The sequence below is a fragment of the Leuciscus leuciscus genome (genome assembly GCF_965113295.1).
Source record: "Leuciscus leuciscus genome assembly, contig: SUPER_11_unloc_1, whole genome shotgun sequence".
NCBI lineage: Eukaryota > Metazoa > Chordata > Actinopteri > Cypriniformes > Leuciscidae > Leuciscus > Leuciscus leuciscus.
Window position 1 is genome coordinate 1,471,989 of NW_028118546.1, and position 22,133 is coordinate 1,494,121.

General features: G+C 42.9%; 1 protein-coding gene and 1 long non-coding RNA gene across 2 annotated transcripts in view; both read right to left on the bottom strand.

Annotated features, from left to right (window-relative positions):
• LOC309510064 overlaps nt 1-19,210 on the bottom strand; it is a 40,068-nt gene extending 20,858 nt beyond the window's left edge. The window contains exons 1-2 of the long non-coding RNA XR_014210184.1: nt 19,116-19,210; nt 14,890-14,988 (exon numbers count right to left, since the gene is read on the bottom strand). This is a non-coding gene — a long non-coding RNA (uncharacterized lncRNA). The remainder of the gene's footprint in view (nt 1-14,889; nt 14,989-19,115) is intronic.
• Nucleotides 1-22,133, bottom strand: part of LOC309510013 (uncharacterized protein) — a gene marked incomplete at its 3' end in the record, with an annotated part of 1,894,646 nt that overhangs the window by 1,298,892 nt on the left and 573,621 nt on the right. The window lies entirely within an intron of this gene.

Below are 22,133 nucleotides of genomic sequence, written 5' to 3' on the forward strand. Positions count from 1 at the left end.
ACTCACTGTTGCTCGCACTCTCACTCACTCGCGCACACTCACTCTCGCTCGCATTCAACCCGTCGTGGAGGACCGTTAAAATTAAACATGCTAGTCTTTCTGTCGTGATGTCCTGAAGCATCGCAGACGCGTAGGTTATCGCCCACTATGACACACTATACGAAATGAAACGATCGAATCTTGCGTCCCGACGCCCGTTGTCCGAATCTCCACGAAACGGATCGTGCCAAAATCGTGCTAAAATAGTGTAATCTGAACCAGGCAGGTAATAAACATTTGACCTATCATGCAAATAACCTATTAAAGCACTAAGACATGGGAACAGTATAGCTAACATTCACATATCCGACATCGCAATATTAAACAATGTTCTCTTACGAGAGGTCTCTCGTACTGCGTAAGATATCTTACGCTAGGGGAAAATCCTTTTTCCGCGAGATATTGAAGCCAAAAATTATCCTTAATTTTGTAATAATGCAAAACACGTTGCGGCAGCATGCAGACATAGGCGAGACAGCTCGCGCGCCTATTGGCTGCTCTGCGGCAACTGCAGCAGCCTATCGAGCGAGGCCTGGCGTGACGCCAGACCCAATCAGGGCACTTCGCGCCCGCTGCGTCACGTCCCGCCGAAATGGGCGTGGTCTAGGCCTATAAATACCGCTCGCAGGCAGCTATTATCTGATTTTTCATCCTTCAAGCGAAGCACACGCATCGCTGGAGCCGGAGAAGAAGCCGCGCCGTCTGAGAGAGAGCACCTTCAGCGGGACGAGTCACTGAAGTCGCTGGCCGCGCCGCCTTCCTGCCTTCCTGCTGCGCTTTCCGGCGCTTATATCCTTTCCTTATTACACTGTACTTTTGTGTGTGTGTGTCGCCGCGACACACATTCTAAAAGAGCTAGCGTCTTTTTAAAGATGCCTTCCTGCGGCTCGTGCAGAGCCACACTCAGCGACGGGGACCGCCACGTGGTTTGCGTTTCCTGCCTGGGTGAGGAACATGCAGTTCTCGCGCTCGCTGACGGCGGCTGCCCTCACTGCGAGCTGATGGCAATGGCGACTCTGAGGACTCGCCTAGCCTTCTTCACCGAGACTGCTCCCCTGCCCGCTGCAGCGTCGCGCCGTAAAAAGCGCCGTGCCCAGCGGGCCCCGGAACCCTCCCTCAGCCGCCAAAGCTCGCCGGTTCGCCCGCTTGCTTCCCCGGCTTCGTCAGCCTCGCTTCCTGACGGACAGCGGCCGCCGTCTGCCGCCGCTTCCGTTGACATCGTGGATGAGGAAGCCCTGCTGGGAGAGGATGATTCCTGCTCTATCCTGGCGTCAGGCAGTGAGGATTGGGCGGGCTCTGAGGACCCCAAGCCCCCTGCCCGCACGTCGTCAGGCAAGAGAGCGTCCATCGAGACGGAGCTCATGCGAGTACTCGCACAGGCCGCGGCGAGCCTCGGCCTCGAGTGGTCTTCGCCTGAGCAGCCCGCTCACAACCGGCTGGATGGATTTTTCCTGCCTGGGGAGCGCGCTTCGCCTGCGTCCAGACCGGCGCCTTTTCTTCCTGAGTTACACGAAGAAGTCGCCAAGTCCTGGAACGCCCCCTATTCGGCTAGAGTGCGTCCTGCTGTTTCTTTGGCATTCTCCGCTGTTGACGATGCCAAGAACAAAGGATACCTTTCGCTGCCGCCGGTCGAAGAGGCGATAGCGGCCCACTTATGCCCGCCCTCCGCTGGACGGCGTGCTAAGTCGGCCCTACCCTCTAAAGCTTGCCGCACGACGTCAAGCCTGCTCCGCCGCGCTTTCTCCGCCGCCGGGCAAGCTGCGTCAGCGCTGCACACCATGGCAACGCTTCAGATCTTCCAGGCCGATCTCCTCCGTAAGCTGGATGAGGAAGGACCTGACGCGATCTGCGTGCCGGACTTAAGGAGTGCCACGGACCTCGCTCTCCGTGCTACTAAGTCTGCAGCGCAAGCCATTGGACGGAATATGGCCTTCTCTCACCGTGACTGAGAGACATCTTTGGCTGACGCTCTCGGAAATGGCCGAGTCTGAGCGCACCGCGTTCCTCGACGCCCCGCTTTCCGCCACAGGCCTCTTTGGATCCTCCGTCAAGGATTTCACGGAGAGATTCGCAGAGGTACAGAAAGCGTCACAGGCTATGAAGCACTTCCTCCCGAAGCGCTCCAGCTCTGCAGCAGGCCGTGCGAAACCGTCTGCTCAGAGCTCACAGCCACAGCCACCGTCCACTGCCTCCACTTCACAGCGCCGCCAGGCCCGAAGCGCGAGACCGCGCTCCCGCTCATCCGGTCGCCGCCCCGCTGTACGTGGCTCGCGACCTAGGATTACGGTGAAGCCCGAGGCCCCGGAGTCGTCCTAGCACAGCTAGGAAAACGACGGTGTTTAAGTCCCGCTGCGGCCAGACTCACACCAAAGCTATTCGCTCGTCCAGTTCCAGCAAATGTGACTGTTCCAGTGTTTTCTGCAGCCAACAAGTCGGTTCTGTCACCCGCTTGCCTGCACACAAATGCCGTTTTCACGGCTACCCAGATAAATCCCCAAAAGAGTGTATTTTCTGGTGTCCCGGCCACGGCCGATGGTGTTTCATGTGTAGTAAGAATGCCCACTGCCCAGTGCCCATCCCTACACACAAGCACAGCCTGTCACACAGGGCTCGCGCACATAAAACCGACTCCGATCGGTTGCGCTTCAAACATGGTGAATGTGCCCACTACCCAGTGCCCACTAACACCGCGTTATGCATGTCTCACGGTTTCTGTAAAAACGAAACCAACGTGCACTCGCTTCACGCAAGCGAACGATGCTTTCGGTGTGATAAATGTGCCCGCTGTCCCGCGCCCACATCCACACATAGACATGACAGTTCCCACGGGAACCGCCCAGCCCTCCCCCTCGCGGCTGACCACCGCAGAGGAGTCGAGCGCGGGCAATCTGCCCGCTGTTATCAGCGCGCCCCATGCCTCAAATGTCACGAGCGCGATGCTTGTGTTGCAGCACGCCGAAGCTTCTCCATCGCTGAGCGAGCGGAGCGCGCTTCGTATTCAACCCCTAGCTATCCATGCAGACGCGTGGGCAAAGCTGCCCGGGGTTTCGAAGTGGGTGCTGAACATTATAAAAAGAGGCTATTCGCTGCAGTTTCGCCGACGCCCTCGCCGCTATGTGGCGCGCGTCGAGACCACGGTAAAAACAGAAGTAGCACATTTACTTCGAGCCGAAGTGGCGAAACTATTGAGCAAAGGGGCCATAGAGCCCCTCTCTCAAGTCCAGAGCGAAGGAGGGCTATACAGCAGATACTTCCTGGTACCGAAAAAAGACGGGGGTCTCAGACCCATACTAGATCTAAGGCAACTGAACAAAGTGCTTGTGAAGCGACAGTTCAGGATGCTCACGACCAGACAAATCCTTGTGCAGATTCGCCAAGGAGATTGGTTTGTGTCAATAGATCTGAAAGACGCGTATTTTCAAATACAGATAGCGTCACGTCACAGGCGATATTTGAGATTCGCCTTCGAGGGCCAGGCATATCAGTACACAGTCCTGCCATTCGGTTTGTCCCTGGCACCCCGTACAGTTACGAAGTGCATGGACGCGGCGCTCGCACCCCTCAGAATGAGAGGCATGCGAGTGCTGAACTATTTGGATGATTGGCTGATTCTAGCGCAATCTCGCGCAGTGCTCATAGAACACACGACCATTTTACTCGATCACCTCGAGGATTTGGGTCTCAGTGTCAATTGGGCGAAGAGCTCTCTGTTACCCAGTCAGAAGATATCTTTCCTGGGCACAGAATTGGACTCGCTGTCCATGGTAGCGCGACTATCGCCACAGCGCGCGGTAGACATTCAACGCACAGCGAACGCGTTTCGCTGCGGCGCGTCTGTCCCGCTCAAGAAATTTCAGAAGATGCTAGGTCTCATGGCCTCAGCATCGTCAGTGCTCCAGCTGGGCCTGCTCCGCATGCGCCCGCTGCAGTTTTGGCTGAAAGCGCGAGTCCCACGCAGAGCGTGGGCATCCGGTTCGCTTCGCCTCAGGGTCAATCAGAAGTGCGTCACAGCTCTGAAACCTTGGAGAGCGAACGACTGGTACCAATCAGGTGTAAGCCTGGGGACTTCCTCGAGGGTGAAAGTGGTGTCTACGGACGCGTCCACCTCGGGATGGGGAGCGCTGCTCGAGGGCAGACCGTTCTTCGGCCAGTGGTCGGAACGGGAGAAGCTCCTGCACATAAACTGCCTCGAAATGCTGGCAGTAGACAACGCTAGTGGTGCAACGGATCATCATTGATCCGTGATCCGTTCGGATCAATATCTTCGGTTCGGCACACACGTGATCCGCGGATTGATTTATGAAAAAAAAAAGTTGTGCGCATGTTCAGTCCACACACAGCGTGGTCATAGCGAGCGGAGGAACGGAGGAGCTTGAACGCCCCGCTTCATTTAAAGCATTTTGGCTTCCCTGTCAAATATAATGATGAAGGAAAAGAGGTTAGTGGATAAAACCGTGACGGTGTGTAGGCACTGTGGAAACTAGGAATCTGTAGCCCCGCCTTAGCTTTGAACACGCGTCTATTTCGCTTCAAATGCTCGCTTTATCATTATACGCGCGCGGCACGTCTTTATTCGCTTTGGACGCGCGAATGGATTCAAACTGTTCAAGCATAGAACTAGACGCAAATTTGACGCTCTATTCGCGTTTGGTGTGAACGCAGCAAAATGAACAGGCTGCGTTGTCAAGATTGCAATGCTGGATTGTGTGTGTGTGTGTGTCAGAGAGAGAGAGAGAGGCACGGGCGCGATCGAACAGTGGAAACATAAAAACATACTCCGTCATTTTGTACAGGACATCATTAAAACTGCAAAAAGTGTTTAGCCTAATTATATTTGTGTAAAACACAAAATCGTGCTTTTGTCAAACTTTAAACTTGTCAAACTGTAACCTACAACTGACACCCAACCAAAATCACACACACACTGTTTAAAAGCAAATATTATCTCATCTTTTGGACATTCATCATATTGCATTGGTTTTCATTTCTTGTCCTAAAACAGAGCACTAATCGAACACTAATACTAATAGAAAATCAAATGTGTTTTTAATGGTAGTATTATTTTATACAGAAATAAATTATTTATAATTCAGATGAGAATAAAGTTAAAGTTAATTAAAATTTTAAGGAAACAAGTATATTGATCTGAAATATAGCAAATTAATTTTAAATTCATTCAGGTACAATTACCAAACATATCTCAAGGCCTTTTGAATAAAGGGTGGCAGTCTTTCATTATCAACTGTTGTTGTGCTGTATTCAAGAATAAAATAAAAATATCGGATTGATATCGGTATCGGCAACTAGCCAAAGCTGCGGCATCGGTATCATATCGGAAGTGAAAAAGTGGTATCGGGACATCCCTATGGCCACGCATTTGAAGCGACATCACCCCGGTGTTTCACTGACATGAGTGAAAACGAAGGCTGCTCAACGTTTCACAATCAGACCGGGCTAAAGCCATCACAAACGCTATCAGTGTGTTTATAGGTGCAGACATGAGGCCATATTCGGTTGTGCAAAACGAGGGCTTTAAACACATGCTGAAAGTGCTTGAGCCACGTTACGACATCCCGTTGCTGTTGATTTTATATATTTTTATTTAATAATTTAAAAGTGTTAATAAACAAAAAGACAAAACTTATAAGTATAAATAACTTATAACATAAAAGGCTTATGTTTATTTGTATTGTCTTTTTTTTTTTTTGCTGATCCGAAAAATGATCCGATCCGTGACTCTGATCCGAGAAACGATCCGAACCGTGAGTTTTTTGATCCGTTGCACCCCTAGACAACGCGCTGACGCGTTTTTGTCCCCAGATAAAAGGACGCCACGTCTTGGTCCGTTCGGACAACATGTCTGTGGTGTCCTACATAAATCGCCAGGGCGGCCTCAGGTCCAAGAACCTGTACAGGCTGGCAGAACGCCTCCTGGTATGGGCTCAGTGCAACCTGCGCTCGCTCAGAGCAGCGCACGTGCCAGGGATCCTGAATATAGGACCGGACAGACTGTCCAGGAACAATGTTCCGGCAGGCGAGTGGTCTCTACACCCACAGACAGTCCAACTGCTGTGGAAGAAATTCGGCAGAGCGGAAGTAGACCTGTTTGCGTCTCAAGAAAACGCTCACTGTCAGGAATTTTTCTCCAAGAGCAGGAGCGCGCTGGCCCATGTGTGGCCCCGCCGCCCGCTCTATGCTTTTCCCCCCGTCTCTCTCCTGCCTCAGGTGATAGAACGGATCAGGGAAGAAGGATGCTCAGTACTGCTGGTGGCACCGTTCTGGAAAAACCAACCTTGGTTCCCAGTCGTGATGCAGTTAGCAAGTACTGCCCCGTGGCCAGTACCAGTGAGGAGAGACCTCCTCTCACAGGCCCACGGTTCGATCTGGCATCCTCACCCGGAACTATGGTCCCTTCATGTCTGGGCCATCAACGGGTACATGTTGGACTCCCTAAAGGAGTATTAAACACGATCACGCAGGCTAGAGCCCCGTCTACGAGACGACTCTATTCCTCGAAATGGTCAGTGTTTTCGGGCTGGTGCACAGCCCGTGGTGTGTCACCCACAGACTGTGGTGTGGCGGAGGTGCTTTCCTTCCTACAAGAGCTGTTGGATGGGGGCAGGGCCCCCTCCACGCTCAAAGTTTATGTGGCGGCTATAGCAGCGTTCTCAGAAACAACGCTTGGTCAGTCAATAGGAAGGAACGATTTAGTCATCCGCTTCCTTAGAGGGGCTAAGAGACTGAATCCTCCCAGACCTCCCTCAGTCCCCGTATGGGACCTTTCTACGGTTCTGGAAGCCATTAAAGGTGCGCCATTTGAGCCTTTACAGTCAATCGATTTGAAACACCTGTCTTTCAAGACTGTGTTTCTGCTGGCTCTCGCTTCAGTGAAGCGCATAGGGGACCTACACGCGCTCTCTGTGAGCGCGGCGTGCATGGAGTTTGGGCCTAATGACTCAAAAGTTATACTCAAACCTAAGCACGGTTATGTTCCAAAATCCCTCAACACACCGTTTAGGGCGCAGGTTATCTCCCTGTCAGCCCTACCGGTCCCTGATGAGGAAAGAGACGCGAGCCTCCTTTGCCCAGTCAGGGCATTACGAGCTTATGTGTCTCGCTCGTCTGGTTTCAGACAGACGGAGCAGCTCTTTGTTTCGTTTAGCGGACATTCTAAGGGACTAGCCGCGTCGAAACAGAGCCTATCCAGATGGATAGTTGATGCTATAGCGCTGGCATACGCCTCCAAGGGCATGCAGTGCCCGTTGGGTGTCAGAGCGCACTCCACGAGAGGCATGGCCTCTTCGTGGGCCTGGTCAAGTGGGATTGCCTTGCAAGACATTTGTATGGCGGCAGGCTGGGCCTCCCCGTCTACATTTATAAGGTTTTATAACCTAGAGGTTCCCGCCCTGCAGGCCAGGCTGCTGTCGGTCTAAGTTTACCAGTATTGTCTGACCTGATGCGATCAGCTCAGAATGCTGCGTCTACTGAGCACAGCTCAATGTTCGACAGTAAAAAAGTAGCAGCACGAGATGTGCCTGGGCAAACTGTGTAAGACCCACATTCCCCCATCAGTTCAGGCCGTACCCCGCCCTGTCTGTATGATGAAATTCGCGTCTCAGCGACGCTGCCATATGTGGAAGAGTGCGGCTTCGCCCCTCCCTCTTCCCGGACTCCCTGGGAGTTCCCTGAGTGATTGTGCACTATATGTACCCCGGGTTTTCACCTTTGGGTCTTTGGTGTCAGATCTCAGCATGCACAGCGTTTTGCATTGGGTCCCCTAGCGTAAGATATCTTACGCAGTACGAGAGACCTCTCGTAAGAGAACGTACTCGGTTACTAACGTAACCTCGGTTCTCTCTAGAAGAGGGAACGAGTACTGCGTATCTTGCCGTGCATGCACACGCTCTGGTTGCTTCGATGATGAAAAACCAGATAATAGCTGCCTGCGAGCGGTATTTATAGGCCTAGACCACGCCCATTTCGGCAGGACGTGACGCAGCGGGCGCGAAGTGCCCTGATTGGGTCTGGCGTCACGCCAGGCCTCGCTCGATAGGCTGCTGTAGTTGCCGCAGAGCAGCCAATAGGCGCGCGAGCTGTCTCGCCTATGTCTGCATGCTGCCGCAACGCGTTTTTTTGCATTATTACAAAATTAAGGATAATTTTTGGCTTCAATATCTCGCGGAAAAAGGATTTTCCCCTAGCGTAAGATATCTTACGCAGTACTCGTTCCCTCTTCTAGAGAGAACCGAGGTTACGTTAGTAACCGAGTACGTTATCGCACATCGCAGCTTTTCCTCATATCGTGCAGCCCTGGCCAAAGGTCTCAACTGCTGCCAGAAATCGTCGACATGCTTATATTCTTGAAAAAGAACATTACCATAATCTTAGGCTGTTCTGTGTAGTTCATTTATCTCTTTTTCATGCTTGAAGAAAAAAATGTGTTTCTGTTTGAACTTGTAGTTTTGAGAAAGCAGTACTTTGATTATGGATACACACTTACGGTTTGCATTTAAAGTGTTATTTCAGTTATTTATATTTATTTTATTTATACTGTTTTATTTTTTTATGTTCGATTTGTGGAAAGGAGTTAGAGTTCTCATGTGCAATCGTACAGGGGAGAAGCCAGACGGTAGAGTTTATAGCAAAACATTTTGCAGTGTTTGCATGTCCTTTACTGCATAGAATTAATTAAAATAGAAGTAAAATAACATTCATTACAAGTTGATTTCAAAATGCACCTAAATTGTTTTGCATTTTGTGATTTTCAGTTGAATAAAAGACTATTTTCCATTCATATATTTCATCATTGAGGATTTCTTAAAAATTGTGTAAAAATCTCGTCTTGTCTCGTTCTCGTGAACCCAATCTCGTCTCGTGGAGTAAGCGTCTCGTCACACCCCTACTAACTTATAAACCTGCACTTGTTTGTCATTACTATTAATCAAATTTGTGTTTTTGTTTGTTTGTTTTCTTCATTCAGGCATGCCGGAGTATACAGGAACATCTTGAGGCGGAAGAGAATCGTCAACCATACATTCTTGCCACAGGGAGCAGCAAGGAAACTATCAGTCAGTTCTTCATTGTGGTTGATAAAAAGCTCATCCCCTGTCAAGAATCCTCTTCACTTGCAGCAATTGATGAACTCTTCAAGGTCCATTTTGTTTTCAGCATCAGTTATGATCTTCCACTCAAAAATATGTACACTTTTCTCCAGACTACAATCTACGGAATTGATGTTGGCACCACAAGTGAGAGCCCAAGGGTAAAGGAGCTCAGAGCGAAGTTATTGAATGATGTTTAGATGCTACATCTGTAAAACGCTGCTTGCTTCAACAGTAAAATTAATTCGGCACCTTAAACTTGTACATGGTTTGTATCCTGGCAAGAAATTTGAGCTGGTTTGTGCTCAGGATGGTTGTTGCTTGCAATTTAAAAGTTATGCAGGTTTTAAAAAACATTTAACTAGATTTCATTTTAGTGGTGTAGCATCAAACAGTGAGAATGTATCACTACAAAATCAACAAGCTCCAAATCCCGGTGAAGCAGCATCACTTGTTGTGTCTAACACAGAGCAAAGTTCAGATAATGATGCAAGTTTGCATGAATGTTCTTCTGTTTCAAGGGATTGTTCCAAAGAAATGTGTGCATCCATAATAGCTAAATTGCAGGGTAACGGTGTTGCAAACAGTGTTATTATGTCAGTTGTTGAAAGCATGGAGGATTTTGTCACTGATTTCCATACAAGTTTAAGGGAAAACATTTTAAATGTTGTGCCTGTTGACAGCACAAGTAGAAGTTCAGTTGAAGATGTTTTTAATAGTTTTCATAATCCATTCTCCGATTTTAATACCGATACAAAATGGAGAAAATATTTCAGTGAGAAATGGGGGGTTGTTGAACCTGCTGAAATACACTTAGGTGTCAGATACGCAGTAGCGTACCGTGGGGTTTCAGTCAGGGCCTTCAGTAACGATCTAATGGATTCGTACCCAGAACCTCTGACATGCTTGTCAAAAGTTCTACCACTAGACTATCACCGTACATGAAAGTTATTCAGTATCAATGCATTTAGTCACGTGGAAATTCTCGGCACTAACAATATTAGTAGATCTAGAATGACAAATGTACCCAAAATGACCCAATGTACTAATGAAATTGATTTCTGGACATCGTAATGTTATTTTTCCTGAAAATTGTTATTGTACACAAACATGTATTGTATCAGCCCACCCACTCGATGACATCAGCGCGGGCTAGCCGTCGACACATTGCTGGGCCTCTGGGGCGTTCTGTCATACGGTTCACAATTTGATTGGCTGATAAAACACGTCAGTCAAAGTTATGATCAAATGGAAAATGGCAGCTTCAACGGAAGGCTAGCTATACAACTAGTGCTGGTCCACGGAGCTGCGTTTAGATGACATATGGAAAATCCAGCTCAGACTCACAAAAAAATAACCATATTCTTTCTGGAAATATAATCGTAACGTACTGATAGACATTAATTGAATTTAGACATGTTCAGACACACATTAATTTAATTATAGAATTTTTTTATTTTTTTTATTTTGACAGGGCCAGCAGAGAAGGCCCTGCTGGCTCTGACGGCACACCACTGCAGATACGATACAAGAAAGAATAAGATCTCTGGAATGTATGAACAGATTCCAGTAAATGACACTTTCATATATATCCCTCTTCTGAAGACTCTTGAATTCATTTTTAGGAATAATGAGGTGTGTAATCTTATTCAAGAGAAACGGCAAAGTGACACGTATCGAGATTTGTGTGACGGTCAGTATTACAAAAACCATCCTTTGTACTCCATCCATAGCAATGCCCTTCAGATCCAAATTTACTACGATGATTTCGAAACGGCAAACCCATTAGGATCTCAACATGGGATTCATAAACTTGGCTGTTTATATTTTGTGCTTCGTAACCTGCCAGCACACATAAATTCTTCCTTAATGAACATGCATCTAATTTCTTTGTTCCATTCTGAGGATGGAAAAAACTATGGCATGGACAAAATACTTGGCTCATTGGTTGATGATGTGAAAATACTTGAGCAGGAGGGAATGAAGGTGTCATTTTCTGAGGAGCCCATCTTTGGTACTATTGTGCAATTTACCGGCGATAACCTTGGTCTAAATGGTATTCTTGGTTACGTTGAATCTTTTTCTGCGAAACATTACTGCAGACACTGCCTCACTGACAAGGTGTTAGCACAGGAAGTATTTAGTGAGGATGATCCGCGGGTGATATTGCGTAGCAGAAACCTAAATGAGGAACATTATAAGTATCTAGCTGACAACCCTAATGAAAACTCCTGTTATGGTATTAAAAGAAATTCTGTACTCAATACCTTGACTTACTTTAATGTATCAGAGAACTTTGTGCTGGATATTATGCATGATATCCTGGAGGGAGTTGCACAGTATGAAGTGAAACTGCTTTTTGAATACATGAGTTGCAATCTAATTTCTTGCGATTGCATTCCTCAAAGATTGTATGCCTTCAACTATGGCTATTTGGACAAAAATAATCGCCCAACCAAGGTTAACCTTCAACAAGCTGGAAACAGCATTGGACTCAACGCAAGTCAGACATTGTGTCTAGTGATGCACCGATGTGAAAATTGTGTCCGATACCGATAACCGATATTAATATTGCTGTTATGGCCGATACCGATATTTACCGATGTCGATATCTCTGTATAGAAAACAAATTTTAATGATTATCAAATAAAGAGCTATTTCCCAAAGCACTTTTTTTTTTTTTTTTTTTTTTTTTTTTACTTTAGAAATGACTGATATTGGGCACCTTTATCTGTGTGCAAAATATGTCACATACGACACACATGCATTATACTGCATTGCATATACAGTAATGTGTGCTGGTCAACTTGTCTAAAATTAAGAAACCCTTAGAAAACAGTAAAAACAACAACAACAAAAAAACAGGAACATTGTGTAAAATTAAGATAGGCTACTTTATTTATTATTCCAATATCCAAATATGATACTAAAAAATACCACAGGGAAAAGGGCTTCTATTTGTGACGTGCTGTCTGTTTGAACATTGCACATTTTAAACAGGACACTCATTAACTGAATAAATGTTAGCCAATACAAACATATAGAAAACAGTTGACAATGAATAGACAGGAGTCCAATAATAGCATAACGAATCATTCTAAAAATAATAACAAGTAGCCTAGGCTATAAGACGAATCCGACATGGGCTGTGTTAACAGTAAAACGTCCGTCATTTAACGAATTTTAAAAACACGGATGGATAATACAAAATACTTTCTGATATTTTGACAGAAAAAAAACAAGCAAGAACAAAATTTAAACTTAGCCCGTCAATTTTTCATTTTACAATTATCTTCTCTCTCTGTGTGTGCGCGCGTCCGTGTTTGTGAGAGAGAGAGCTCGCGCAGCACTGATACAACGGTAGCCTACTTTTTAATCCATAAGTAACGAACGCGCTAGTTTTCATACAAAATAAATATGTAACATAATTAGGTAGGCTACTTTAGTTATTATTAATACAATAACGTAACACATGAAGGCTACGTTTCTCAACACTGAGAATGAATCAATAAACGCCTGTTTCTCCACTCGCGCTTATCAGTAATCCACAAATCACACGTGCTGTCACTTTTGAGAAAAATCTAATTCGAACGGGTATGAAATATCAAGCAATATATTCAAATATCTACGAGTCAAAAAACGATCAGTCAAAAATGTGTCATGAAGAGGAAAAAAACATAAGTCGCACTGGACTGCGTTAACAATGTTACGGACGGGACAGTTGACGTGAGCGCTCTGAGAGCGCCACTAAGACTGCTTTAAAACTTTCACAGAGACCTCAAACAGAAAGCACAAAAAGCCTGTCTTTAAATTTAATTTCGTTTTGTATTAATTGTATCTTAATTTTGATAAATGTTTCATCAACCATTTGCCTGGATTGAATTAAATAAGAAGTAAATATAGTAGAAAATATTTAATCAGGACACGGAGGCGAGGGCGCGTGAACCTGGAGCACGTCTCATAAATGAACCGAAATCTACCTGCCTCACAGACCGGACATATATAGAAAGCTTGAAATGTCTATTTTTAAACAGAACAATTCAAAACGAAAGAAAACAGACTGTTCTCTGCTTATGTCATCTGTATGAAATGTGTATTTATCTCCGGCACATTCACTACTGCTAAGATCGAGTCAGCATCGTCAACTTCATCTTCAACTTCACACGTCAAATATCGGCCTGTTCACATCGACCATATTTTGACATCGGAACGATACCGATGTGTAAAAAAATGACCATATCGGCCGATATTATATCGGCGGCCGATATATCGTGCACCACTAATTGTGTCTCATTAGGAACATCCCTCTCATATTTGGAGATGTAGTCCCAGAAGGGGATAAGCACTGGCATTTGATGTTGCTCCTCTTACATATTGTTAACATTATATTTTCTCCTTGCATCTCTGAAGGAATGACAATATTTTTGAAGCATCTGATAGTGGAGCATCATCGATTGTTCAAGGAGTTGTACCCTTCTAGGAATCTGATTCCAAAGCACCACCTTATGATTCACTACCCTGATTGGATCAGGCAAATTGGCCCATTAATTCATGTATGGACTATGAGGTATGAAGCAAAACACAGGTTTTTTAAGAAAAATCTAAAAAATTTCAAAAACCTGACCAAATCACTTGTCAAAAAACACCAGCTAGCCATTGCCTATCACTGGGAGCACTGTACTATCAAAGGTATTGAGTCTGGCCCTGTTTCAAAAGAATTGTTGTCCGACCTTGAAAACGGTGATTTTATTTCTGAGCAGCTCCACATTGGTCTCTCAAGTGAATTAACGGTCACACCGTGGGTTAAGTGTCATGGTACGGAGTATCGTACTGGTCTTGTTGTGTGCTTAGACTTGGTTGATGATGCACCTGTCTTTGGAAAAATTGTTAACATTTTTATTATGGATGGAATTTTTTTTTTGCCATCATGTATGGAATCAGAGTTTGTTGAACATCTTCATGCTTTCAGTGTTTTTGCACAAGAGAACAGTCTTGTGCTCAAAAAACCTGACGAATTGTTTTACCACAAGCCGTTTGATTTACAAATGTCCTATGGAAATGACAGTCTATTTTACATCGTTTTGGACTGTTATTTGTAAAAAAAAAAAAATGTATTCATGTAATTTAAAGTACTGGCTAGATGTATTGGTGCTCTGTGCTGGAATAAAGTTTTGAAAGAGTAATACAGAGTGATGTGTTTATTTCAAAGTGAATTTATTCTTTTCAGATTAAATAATTGTTAGTTTATTTTACAGTTCTTTAAAGTAGGTAATGCAAAACCCTAATAAGAAAAACTGGTAACTCCTTTAGTGTTGTTTTTTATTTGTAAATAGGTGTTCCATCAACACCAGGATGGTGTAAAATTTGACTCCTATAAGGTTGAGAAGATTGTCATTTCCATTTTTTTAAAGTGTTAGGTCAACACCAGAACAGTGTAGAAGTTTAACTCTGCCAGTGTTTGCTACAAAGCTGCACCCAGCTCTGTAACAGTGTTGTTGTTCTCTGCATTGGTGTTAAAATTTTACTCTCTTAGTGTTCATATTGTTACACTGTGTCGGTGTTGCGAGAGGCAACACTTTTGAAAGTGTTGAACTAACACTTTGTGGGTGGTTCCCATATATACACTTTCAAAGTGTTGAAATGAACTCTATTGGTGTTGATTTACGGATTTCAAATTTACTGTGATCAAATTATGTACTACATATTACAGCATTGTTTCAATACAAGACATACCAATGGACTCGCGCACCTTTCTGTCTTCTTTGGGCACCAGATGTTCCTTCCTCACCCGAAACAAAGGACTTATTCGATTAGCTTGCGTTGATATAGGACTGGTCTTCCTTCTCCGCTGTAAAACAAGAAAGTCTCGACTTACTCTATGTGCAATAACTATTGTTCTTGAAACATAAATTAAGACAGTTATAAATAAGTTAATTTACCATACGATTCAGGAGAGAACATTTGAGGAGTAAATACTGATTGCAATATTCTAAAAAATAAATAAGCAAACTTAAGAACAATTCAAATTCCCTAACATAGGGGTTTATATAAACTGATATTCTAATATAAGTAAGAAGAATTTAATAGCAGGGACTGTATAAATTTTCTTTAAGGATTTACAAAATAAAGAAAAGTCATTTTTTAATGCATTCACATTTGGAAGAGATTTTGTGAAACGACATTTGTGGATATAGAATTTAACAAACAGTATAATATTATTTATCAAATATTCAACTTTTTTATTTTTCATTAAAAGTCCATATTTGATCCCATTCCAGGAAAAAAAATCAGATCGTGACGTAACTCTTTGATAGCGAGAAAGTTAACCTGCGCATGCGCGGCCCCGCCCACTAAATCCAGCGGGGTGAAGCTGGAGCTCCAGCGAGGGGAGGGGAGGAGCTGGAGCTCTAGCTCCTCCCATTTGGCACTGCAGAGTACATATATATATATACAGTACCAGTCAAAAGTTTGGAAATGTTACTATTTAATGTTTTTGAAAGAAGTCTCTTATGCTCATCAAGCCTGCAGTTAAAAAAAAAAAACTGTAATATGAAATATTATTACAATTTAAAATAATGGTTCTCTTTTTTAATATACTTTAAAATGTAATTTATTTTTGTGATGCAAAGCTGAATTTTCATCAGCAAGTACTCCAGTCTTTGGTGTCTTATGATCCTTCAGAAATCATTCTAATATGCTGATTTATGATCAATGTTGGAAACAGTTGTGCTGCTTAATATTTTTTTTTATAACCTGAGATACTTTTTTCAGGATTATTTGATGAATAAAAAGTTAAAAAGAACTGTATTTATTTAGAATAGAAATCTTTTGTAACAATATACACTACCGTTCAAAAGTTTGGTAACAATAATTTTTTTTTTTAAAGAAATTAGTACTTTAATTCAACAAGGATGCGTTAAATTGATAAAAGGTGATGGTAACGATTTATATTGTTAGAAATGTTTTTATTTTGAATAAATGCTGTTTTAATGAATAAATGCTGTTAACGTTTTACTCAATGAATCCTGAAAAAAGTATTCCAAAAAAATATATTAAACAGCACAACTGTTTCCATCATTGATAATAACTGAGTATCAAATCATCATATTAGAATGATTTCTGAAGGATCATAAGACACCAAAGACTGGAGTACTTGCTGATGAAAATTCAGCTTTGCATCACAAAAATAAATTACATTTTAAAATATATTAAGAAAGAGAACCATTATTTTAAATTGTAATAATATTTCATAATATTACTGTTTTTTGTTTTGTTTTGTTTTTTAACTGCAGGCTTGATGAACATAAGAGACTTCTTTCAAAAACATTAAAAATAGTAATGTTTCCAAACTTTTGACTGGTACTGTATATATATATATATATTATGGCAAAAGAGAGCAAGCAAGCCTTGTGTTGTTCCCTGCCCACGTTATATCACGGGTGGGGAGGACACACATTTCAGCTTTGTGTTGCTTGTTTGGGAGTGGAGCATGCCAACAGTCAGTTCTCGAGGGGGCTGACTGTGAGCATTGCGAGGAGCTGTCCGTGAGGACGCTCCGCTCCCGCCGGCCATTCTTCGATGAGGACGGTTCGGTGCGCGCTCCCCGAGGCGCGGGTCCCGCTGCTGCCGAGGCACGGCGTCGACGCGCATCTTGGGGATCGCAAATGGATCGAACAGCGGGGTTTGAGACGGGCCCCGCCCTATCTCTGCCTTTAAACGCTCTGCGGTTTCTCCTCCCCGGGATGAGGCACTCATGCTGCGATTTCCAGTTCCGAGGAATTGGTATCGTTAGTGTTTTTGTTAAGAGAACAAAACAATTACAAATATAAAGAATAAAGCAGATGTTTATGAATAAATAAATAAACAAGTCAGCTCATAACTCTGTTGAATAAAGAGGAGCTTTTAAAAGGAGGTTTTATCTAGTGCTGTTGCTAAGTTAAATATTACTGGCCAGCCGGTTATTATGAGAGTGAAAATATAAGTAAAACTCTATATCTCAGCCTCCTCGTCGGGCAATGCCGTTTTTTCCCTATCTCCACACTGAGGTGTCGAGATCGTGGAATAAACCGGTTTCTATTTATGCGTTTAGTCCCCAAACTTCTACTATAGTAATGTTATGGGTTATGTTAAGCACTAAATGGTTTAGCTCCCCAGTACTTGAGCGAGCTCTTAACGCATTATCGTCCTTCACGTCTATTGCGATCTCAAAATACCGTCCAGTTAACCAAAATACAATAAAATATATCCAATAAAATATAGATTTTAAAGTTAAATAACCAAAATACTATGTTTGATAGTTATACTTATAATTTTGTTTCTATTACATGCAGTTCTAACTTGAGCTGTACGTTCACACCGCCGCCGACTTGAGCTTCCAAAGTTACCGGAAGTCATTCATTCATTTTCAATGGAAGCTGGCTTCTCTCTTCTCTCAGCTGCAAGGAGCGGCAAATCCATTGGCGTCGCGTTTTGGGCGTCAATCAGAAAGTTGAAAGTAGCTCAACTTTATGGTAATGAGCTATGACGCGGTTCAGCGGCAAGCAGCGGCAAAACGCCAGAAACCAATCAGAATATAGACGTCCTTCGCGATGGCTGATTCCGGAGAAACATACGATGTAAACTTTCGTTCCTACCAAAACATTAGTTCCGAGAAAATGGAGGAGAAGTTGATCATTATCGGATTAATTGCACAGTTTAACCATAGAGTGAAAGTTTACCATTTGCATGTGTTTTTTTAGTCCTGTCAGTTTAACAGGGCGCGCTTGACAGGGCATATAAGAACGAGCAGAGAGAGAGAGAGAGAGAGAGCCCCGGCCGCGCGCGCGCACTCACTATTAATGATAATAATAATAGCTAATTATTATTTTTTCCCGACCAAATGTGACCAAAACGGTTATAAAAATGCTGTCGTTATAACAAGTGAATTTATTCTTTTCAGATTAAATAATTGTTAGTTTATTTTACAGTTCTTTAAAGTAGGTAATGCAAAACCCTAATAAGAAAAACTGGTAACTCCTTTAGTGTTTTTTATTTGTAAATAGGTGTTCCATCAACACCAGGATGGTGTAAAATTTGACTCCTATAAGGTTGAGAAGATTGTCATTTCCATTTTTTTAAAGTGTTAGGTCAACACCAGAACAGTGTAGAAGTTTAACTCTGCCAGTGTTTGCTACAAAGCTGCACCCAGCTCTGTAACAGTGTTGTTGTTCTCTGCATTGGTGTTAAAATTTTACTCTCTTAAGCCCCTTTCACACAGAGATTCCGGAAAATACACGGATAAAGTGACCCGGGATTTGATCCGGGTTCGTTTGATTTTGGTTCATTCACACTGCCAGTGATTTTCCGGAATCAGAGAGTGCGTTCACACACAACCCGTAAAAATGCCGTAAAGACACGTGACATCGATGTGACTTGTAATCTCAGCAGCGTCTTAAGTTTGCTTATGAGCTGCGATCTCTCTCTCGAGAAACCACGCTTGTGCATTTTTTTCTCTGATTCGATCATAAAATTGCGCTTTACGTACCGTTTCACAGCTGGCGAACGATCCCGCGCTTCAGCGTCATCACTACGACACGGCATTATTACGGCTTTTGTTCACACAGCGCGCGTTCCGGGACTGAACACGGCAATGTTAATAGGTCCCGACCCGGCATCGATCCCGGCTTAAATCCCGGGTCGAGTTTGCGTTCACACAGAAGGCGCTCTGGCAATTTGCCGGCAATTTGCCGGGTTCAAAGCGCTGTGTGAAAGGGGCTTTAGTGTTCATATTGTTACACTGTGTCGGTGTTGCGAGAGGCAACACTTTTGAAAGTGTTGAACTAACACTTTGTGGGTGGTTCCCATATATACACTTTCAAAGTGTTGAAATTAACTCTATTGGTGTTGATTTCCGGATTTCAAATTTACTGTGATCAAATTATGTACTACATATTACAGCATTGTTTCAATACAAGACATACCAATGGACTCGCGCACATTTCTGTCTTCTTTGGGCACCAGATGTTCCTTCCTCACCCGAAACAAAGGACTTATTCGATTAGCTTGCGTTGATATAGGACTGGTCTTCCTTCTCCGCTGTAAAACAAGAAAGTCTCGACTTACTCTATGTGCAATAACTATTGTTCTTGAAACATAAATTAAGACAGTTATAAATAAGTTAATTTACCATACGATTCAGGAGAGAACATTTGATGAGTAAATACTGATTGCAATATTCTAAAAAATAAATAAGCAAACTTAAGAACAATTCAAATTCCCTAACATAGGGGTTTATATAAACTGATATTCTAATATAAGTAAGAAGAATTTAATAGCAGGGACTGTATCAATTTTCTTTAAGGATTTACAAAATAAAGAAAAGTCATTTTTTAATGCATTCACATTTGGAAGAGATTTTGTGAAACGACATTTGTGGATATAGAATTTAACAAACAGTATAATATTATTTATCAAATATTCAACTTTTTTATTTTTCATTAAAAGTCCATATTTGATCCCATTCCAGGAAAAAAAATCAGATCGTGACGTAACTCTTTGATAGCGAGAAAGTTAACCTGCGCATGCGCGGCCCCGCCCACTAAATCCAGCGGGGTGAAGCTGGAGCTCCAGCGAGGGGAGGGGAGGAGCTGGAGCTCTAGCTCCTCCCATTTGGCACTGCAGAGTACATATATATATATACAGTACCAGTCAAAAGTTTGGAAATGTTACTATTTAATGTTTTTGAAAGAAGTCTCTTATGCTCATCAAGCCTGCAGTTAAAAAAAAAAAACTGTAATATGAAATATTATTACAATTTAAAATAATGGTTCTCTTTTTTAATATACTTTAAAATGTAATTTATTTTTGTGATGCAAAGCTGAATTTTCATCAGCAAGTACTCCAGTCTTTGGTGTCTTATGATCCTTCAGAAATCATTCTAATATGCTGATTTATGATCAATGTTGGAAACAGTTGTGCTGCTTAATATTTTTTTTTATAACCTGAGATACTTTTTTCAGGATTATTTGATGAATAAAAAGTTAAAAAGAACTGTATTTATTTAGAATAGAAATCTTTTGTAACAATATACACTACCGTTCAAAAGTTTGGTAACAATAATTTTTTTTTTTAAAGAAATTAGTACTTTAATTCAACAAGGATGCGTTAAATTGATAAAAGGTGATGGTAACGATTTATATTGTTAGAAATGTTTTTATTTTGAATAAATGCTGTTTTAATGAATAAATGCTGTTAACGTTTTACTCAATGAATCCTGAAAAAAGTATTCCAAAAAAATATATTAAACAGCACAACTGTTTCCATCATTGATAATAACTGAGTATCAAATCATCATATTAGAATGATTTCTGAAGGATCATAAGACACCAAAGACTGGAGTACTTGCTGATGAAAATTCAGCTTTGCATCACAAAAATAAATTACATTTTAAAATATATTAAGAAAGAGAACCATTATTTTAAATTGTAATAATATTTCATAATATTACTGTTTTTTGTTTTGTTTTGTTTTTTAACTGCAGGCTTGATGAACATAAGAGACTTCTTTCAAAAACATTAAAAATAGTAATGTTTCCAAACTTTTGACTGGTACTGTATATATATATATATATTATGGCAAAAGAGAGCAAGCAAGCCTTGTGTTGTTCCCTGCCCACGTTATATCACGGGTGGGGAGGACACACATTTCAGCTTTGTGTTGCTTGTTTGGGAGTGGAGCATGCCAACAGTCAGTTCTCGAGGGGGCTGACTGTGAGCATTGCGAGGAGCTGTCCGTGAGGACGCTCCGCTCCCGCCGGCCATTCTTCGATGAGGACGGTTCGGTGCGCGCTCCCCGAGGCGCGGGTCCCGCTGCTGCCGAGGCACGGCGTCGACGCGCATCTTGGGGATCGCAAATGGATCGAACAGCGGGGTTTGAGACGGGCCCCGCCCTATCTCTGCCTTTAAACGCTCTGCGGTTTCTCCTCCCCGGGATGAGGCACTCATGCTGCGATTTCCAGTTCCGAGGAATTGGTATCGTTAGTGTTTTTGTTAAGAGAACAAAACAATTACAAATATAAAGAATAAAGCAGATGTTTATGAATAAATAAATAAACAAGTCAGCTCATAACTCTGTTGAATAAAGAGGAGCTTTTAAAAGGAGGTTTTATCTAGTGCTGTTGCTAAGTTAAATATTACTGGCCAGCCGGTTATTATGAGAGTGAAAATATAAGTAAAACTCTATATCTCAGCCTCCTCGTCGGGCAATGCCGTTTTTTCCCTATCTCCACACTGAGGTGTCGAGATCGTGGAATAAACCGGTTTCTATTTATGCGTTTAGTCCCCAAACTTCTACTATAGTAATGTTATGGGTTATGTTAAGCACTAAATGGTTTAGCTCCCCAGTACTTGAGCGAGCTCTTAACGCATTATCGTCCTTCACGTCTATTGCGATCTCAAAATACCGTCCAGTTAACCAAAATACAATAAAATATATCCAATAAAATATAGATTTTAAAGTTAAATAACCAAAATACTATGTTTGATAGTTATACTTATAATTTTGTTTCTATTACATGCAGTTCTAACTTGAGCTGTACGTTCACACCGCCGCCGACTTGAGCTTCCAAAGTTACCGGAAGTCATTCATTCATTTTCAATGGAAGCTGGCTTCTCTCTTCTCTCAGCTGCAAGGAGCGGCAAATCCATTGGCGTCGCGTTTTGGGCGTCAATCAGAAAGTTGAAAGTAGCTCAACTTTATGGTAATGAGCTATGACGCGGTTCAGCGGCAAGCAGCGGCAAAACGCCAGAAACCAATCAGAATATAGACGTCCTTCGCGATGGCTGATTCCGGAGAAACATACGATGTAAACTTTCGTTCCTACCAAAACATTAGTTCCGAGAAAATGGAGGAGAAGTTGATCATTATCGGATTAATTGCACAGTTTAACCATAGAGTGAAAGTTTACCATTTGCATGTGTTTTTTTAGTCCTGTCAGTTTAACAGGGCGCGCTTGAC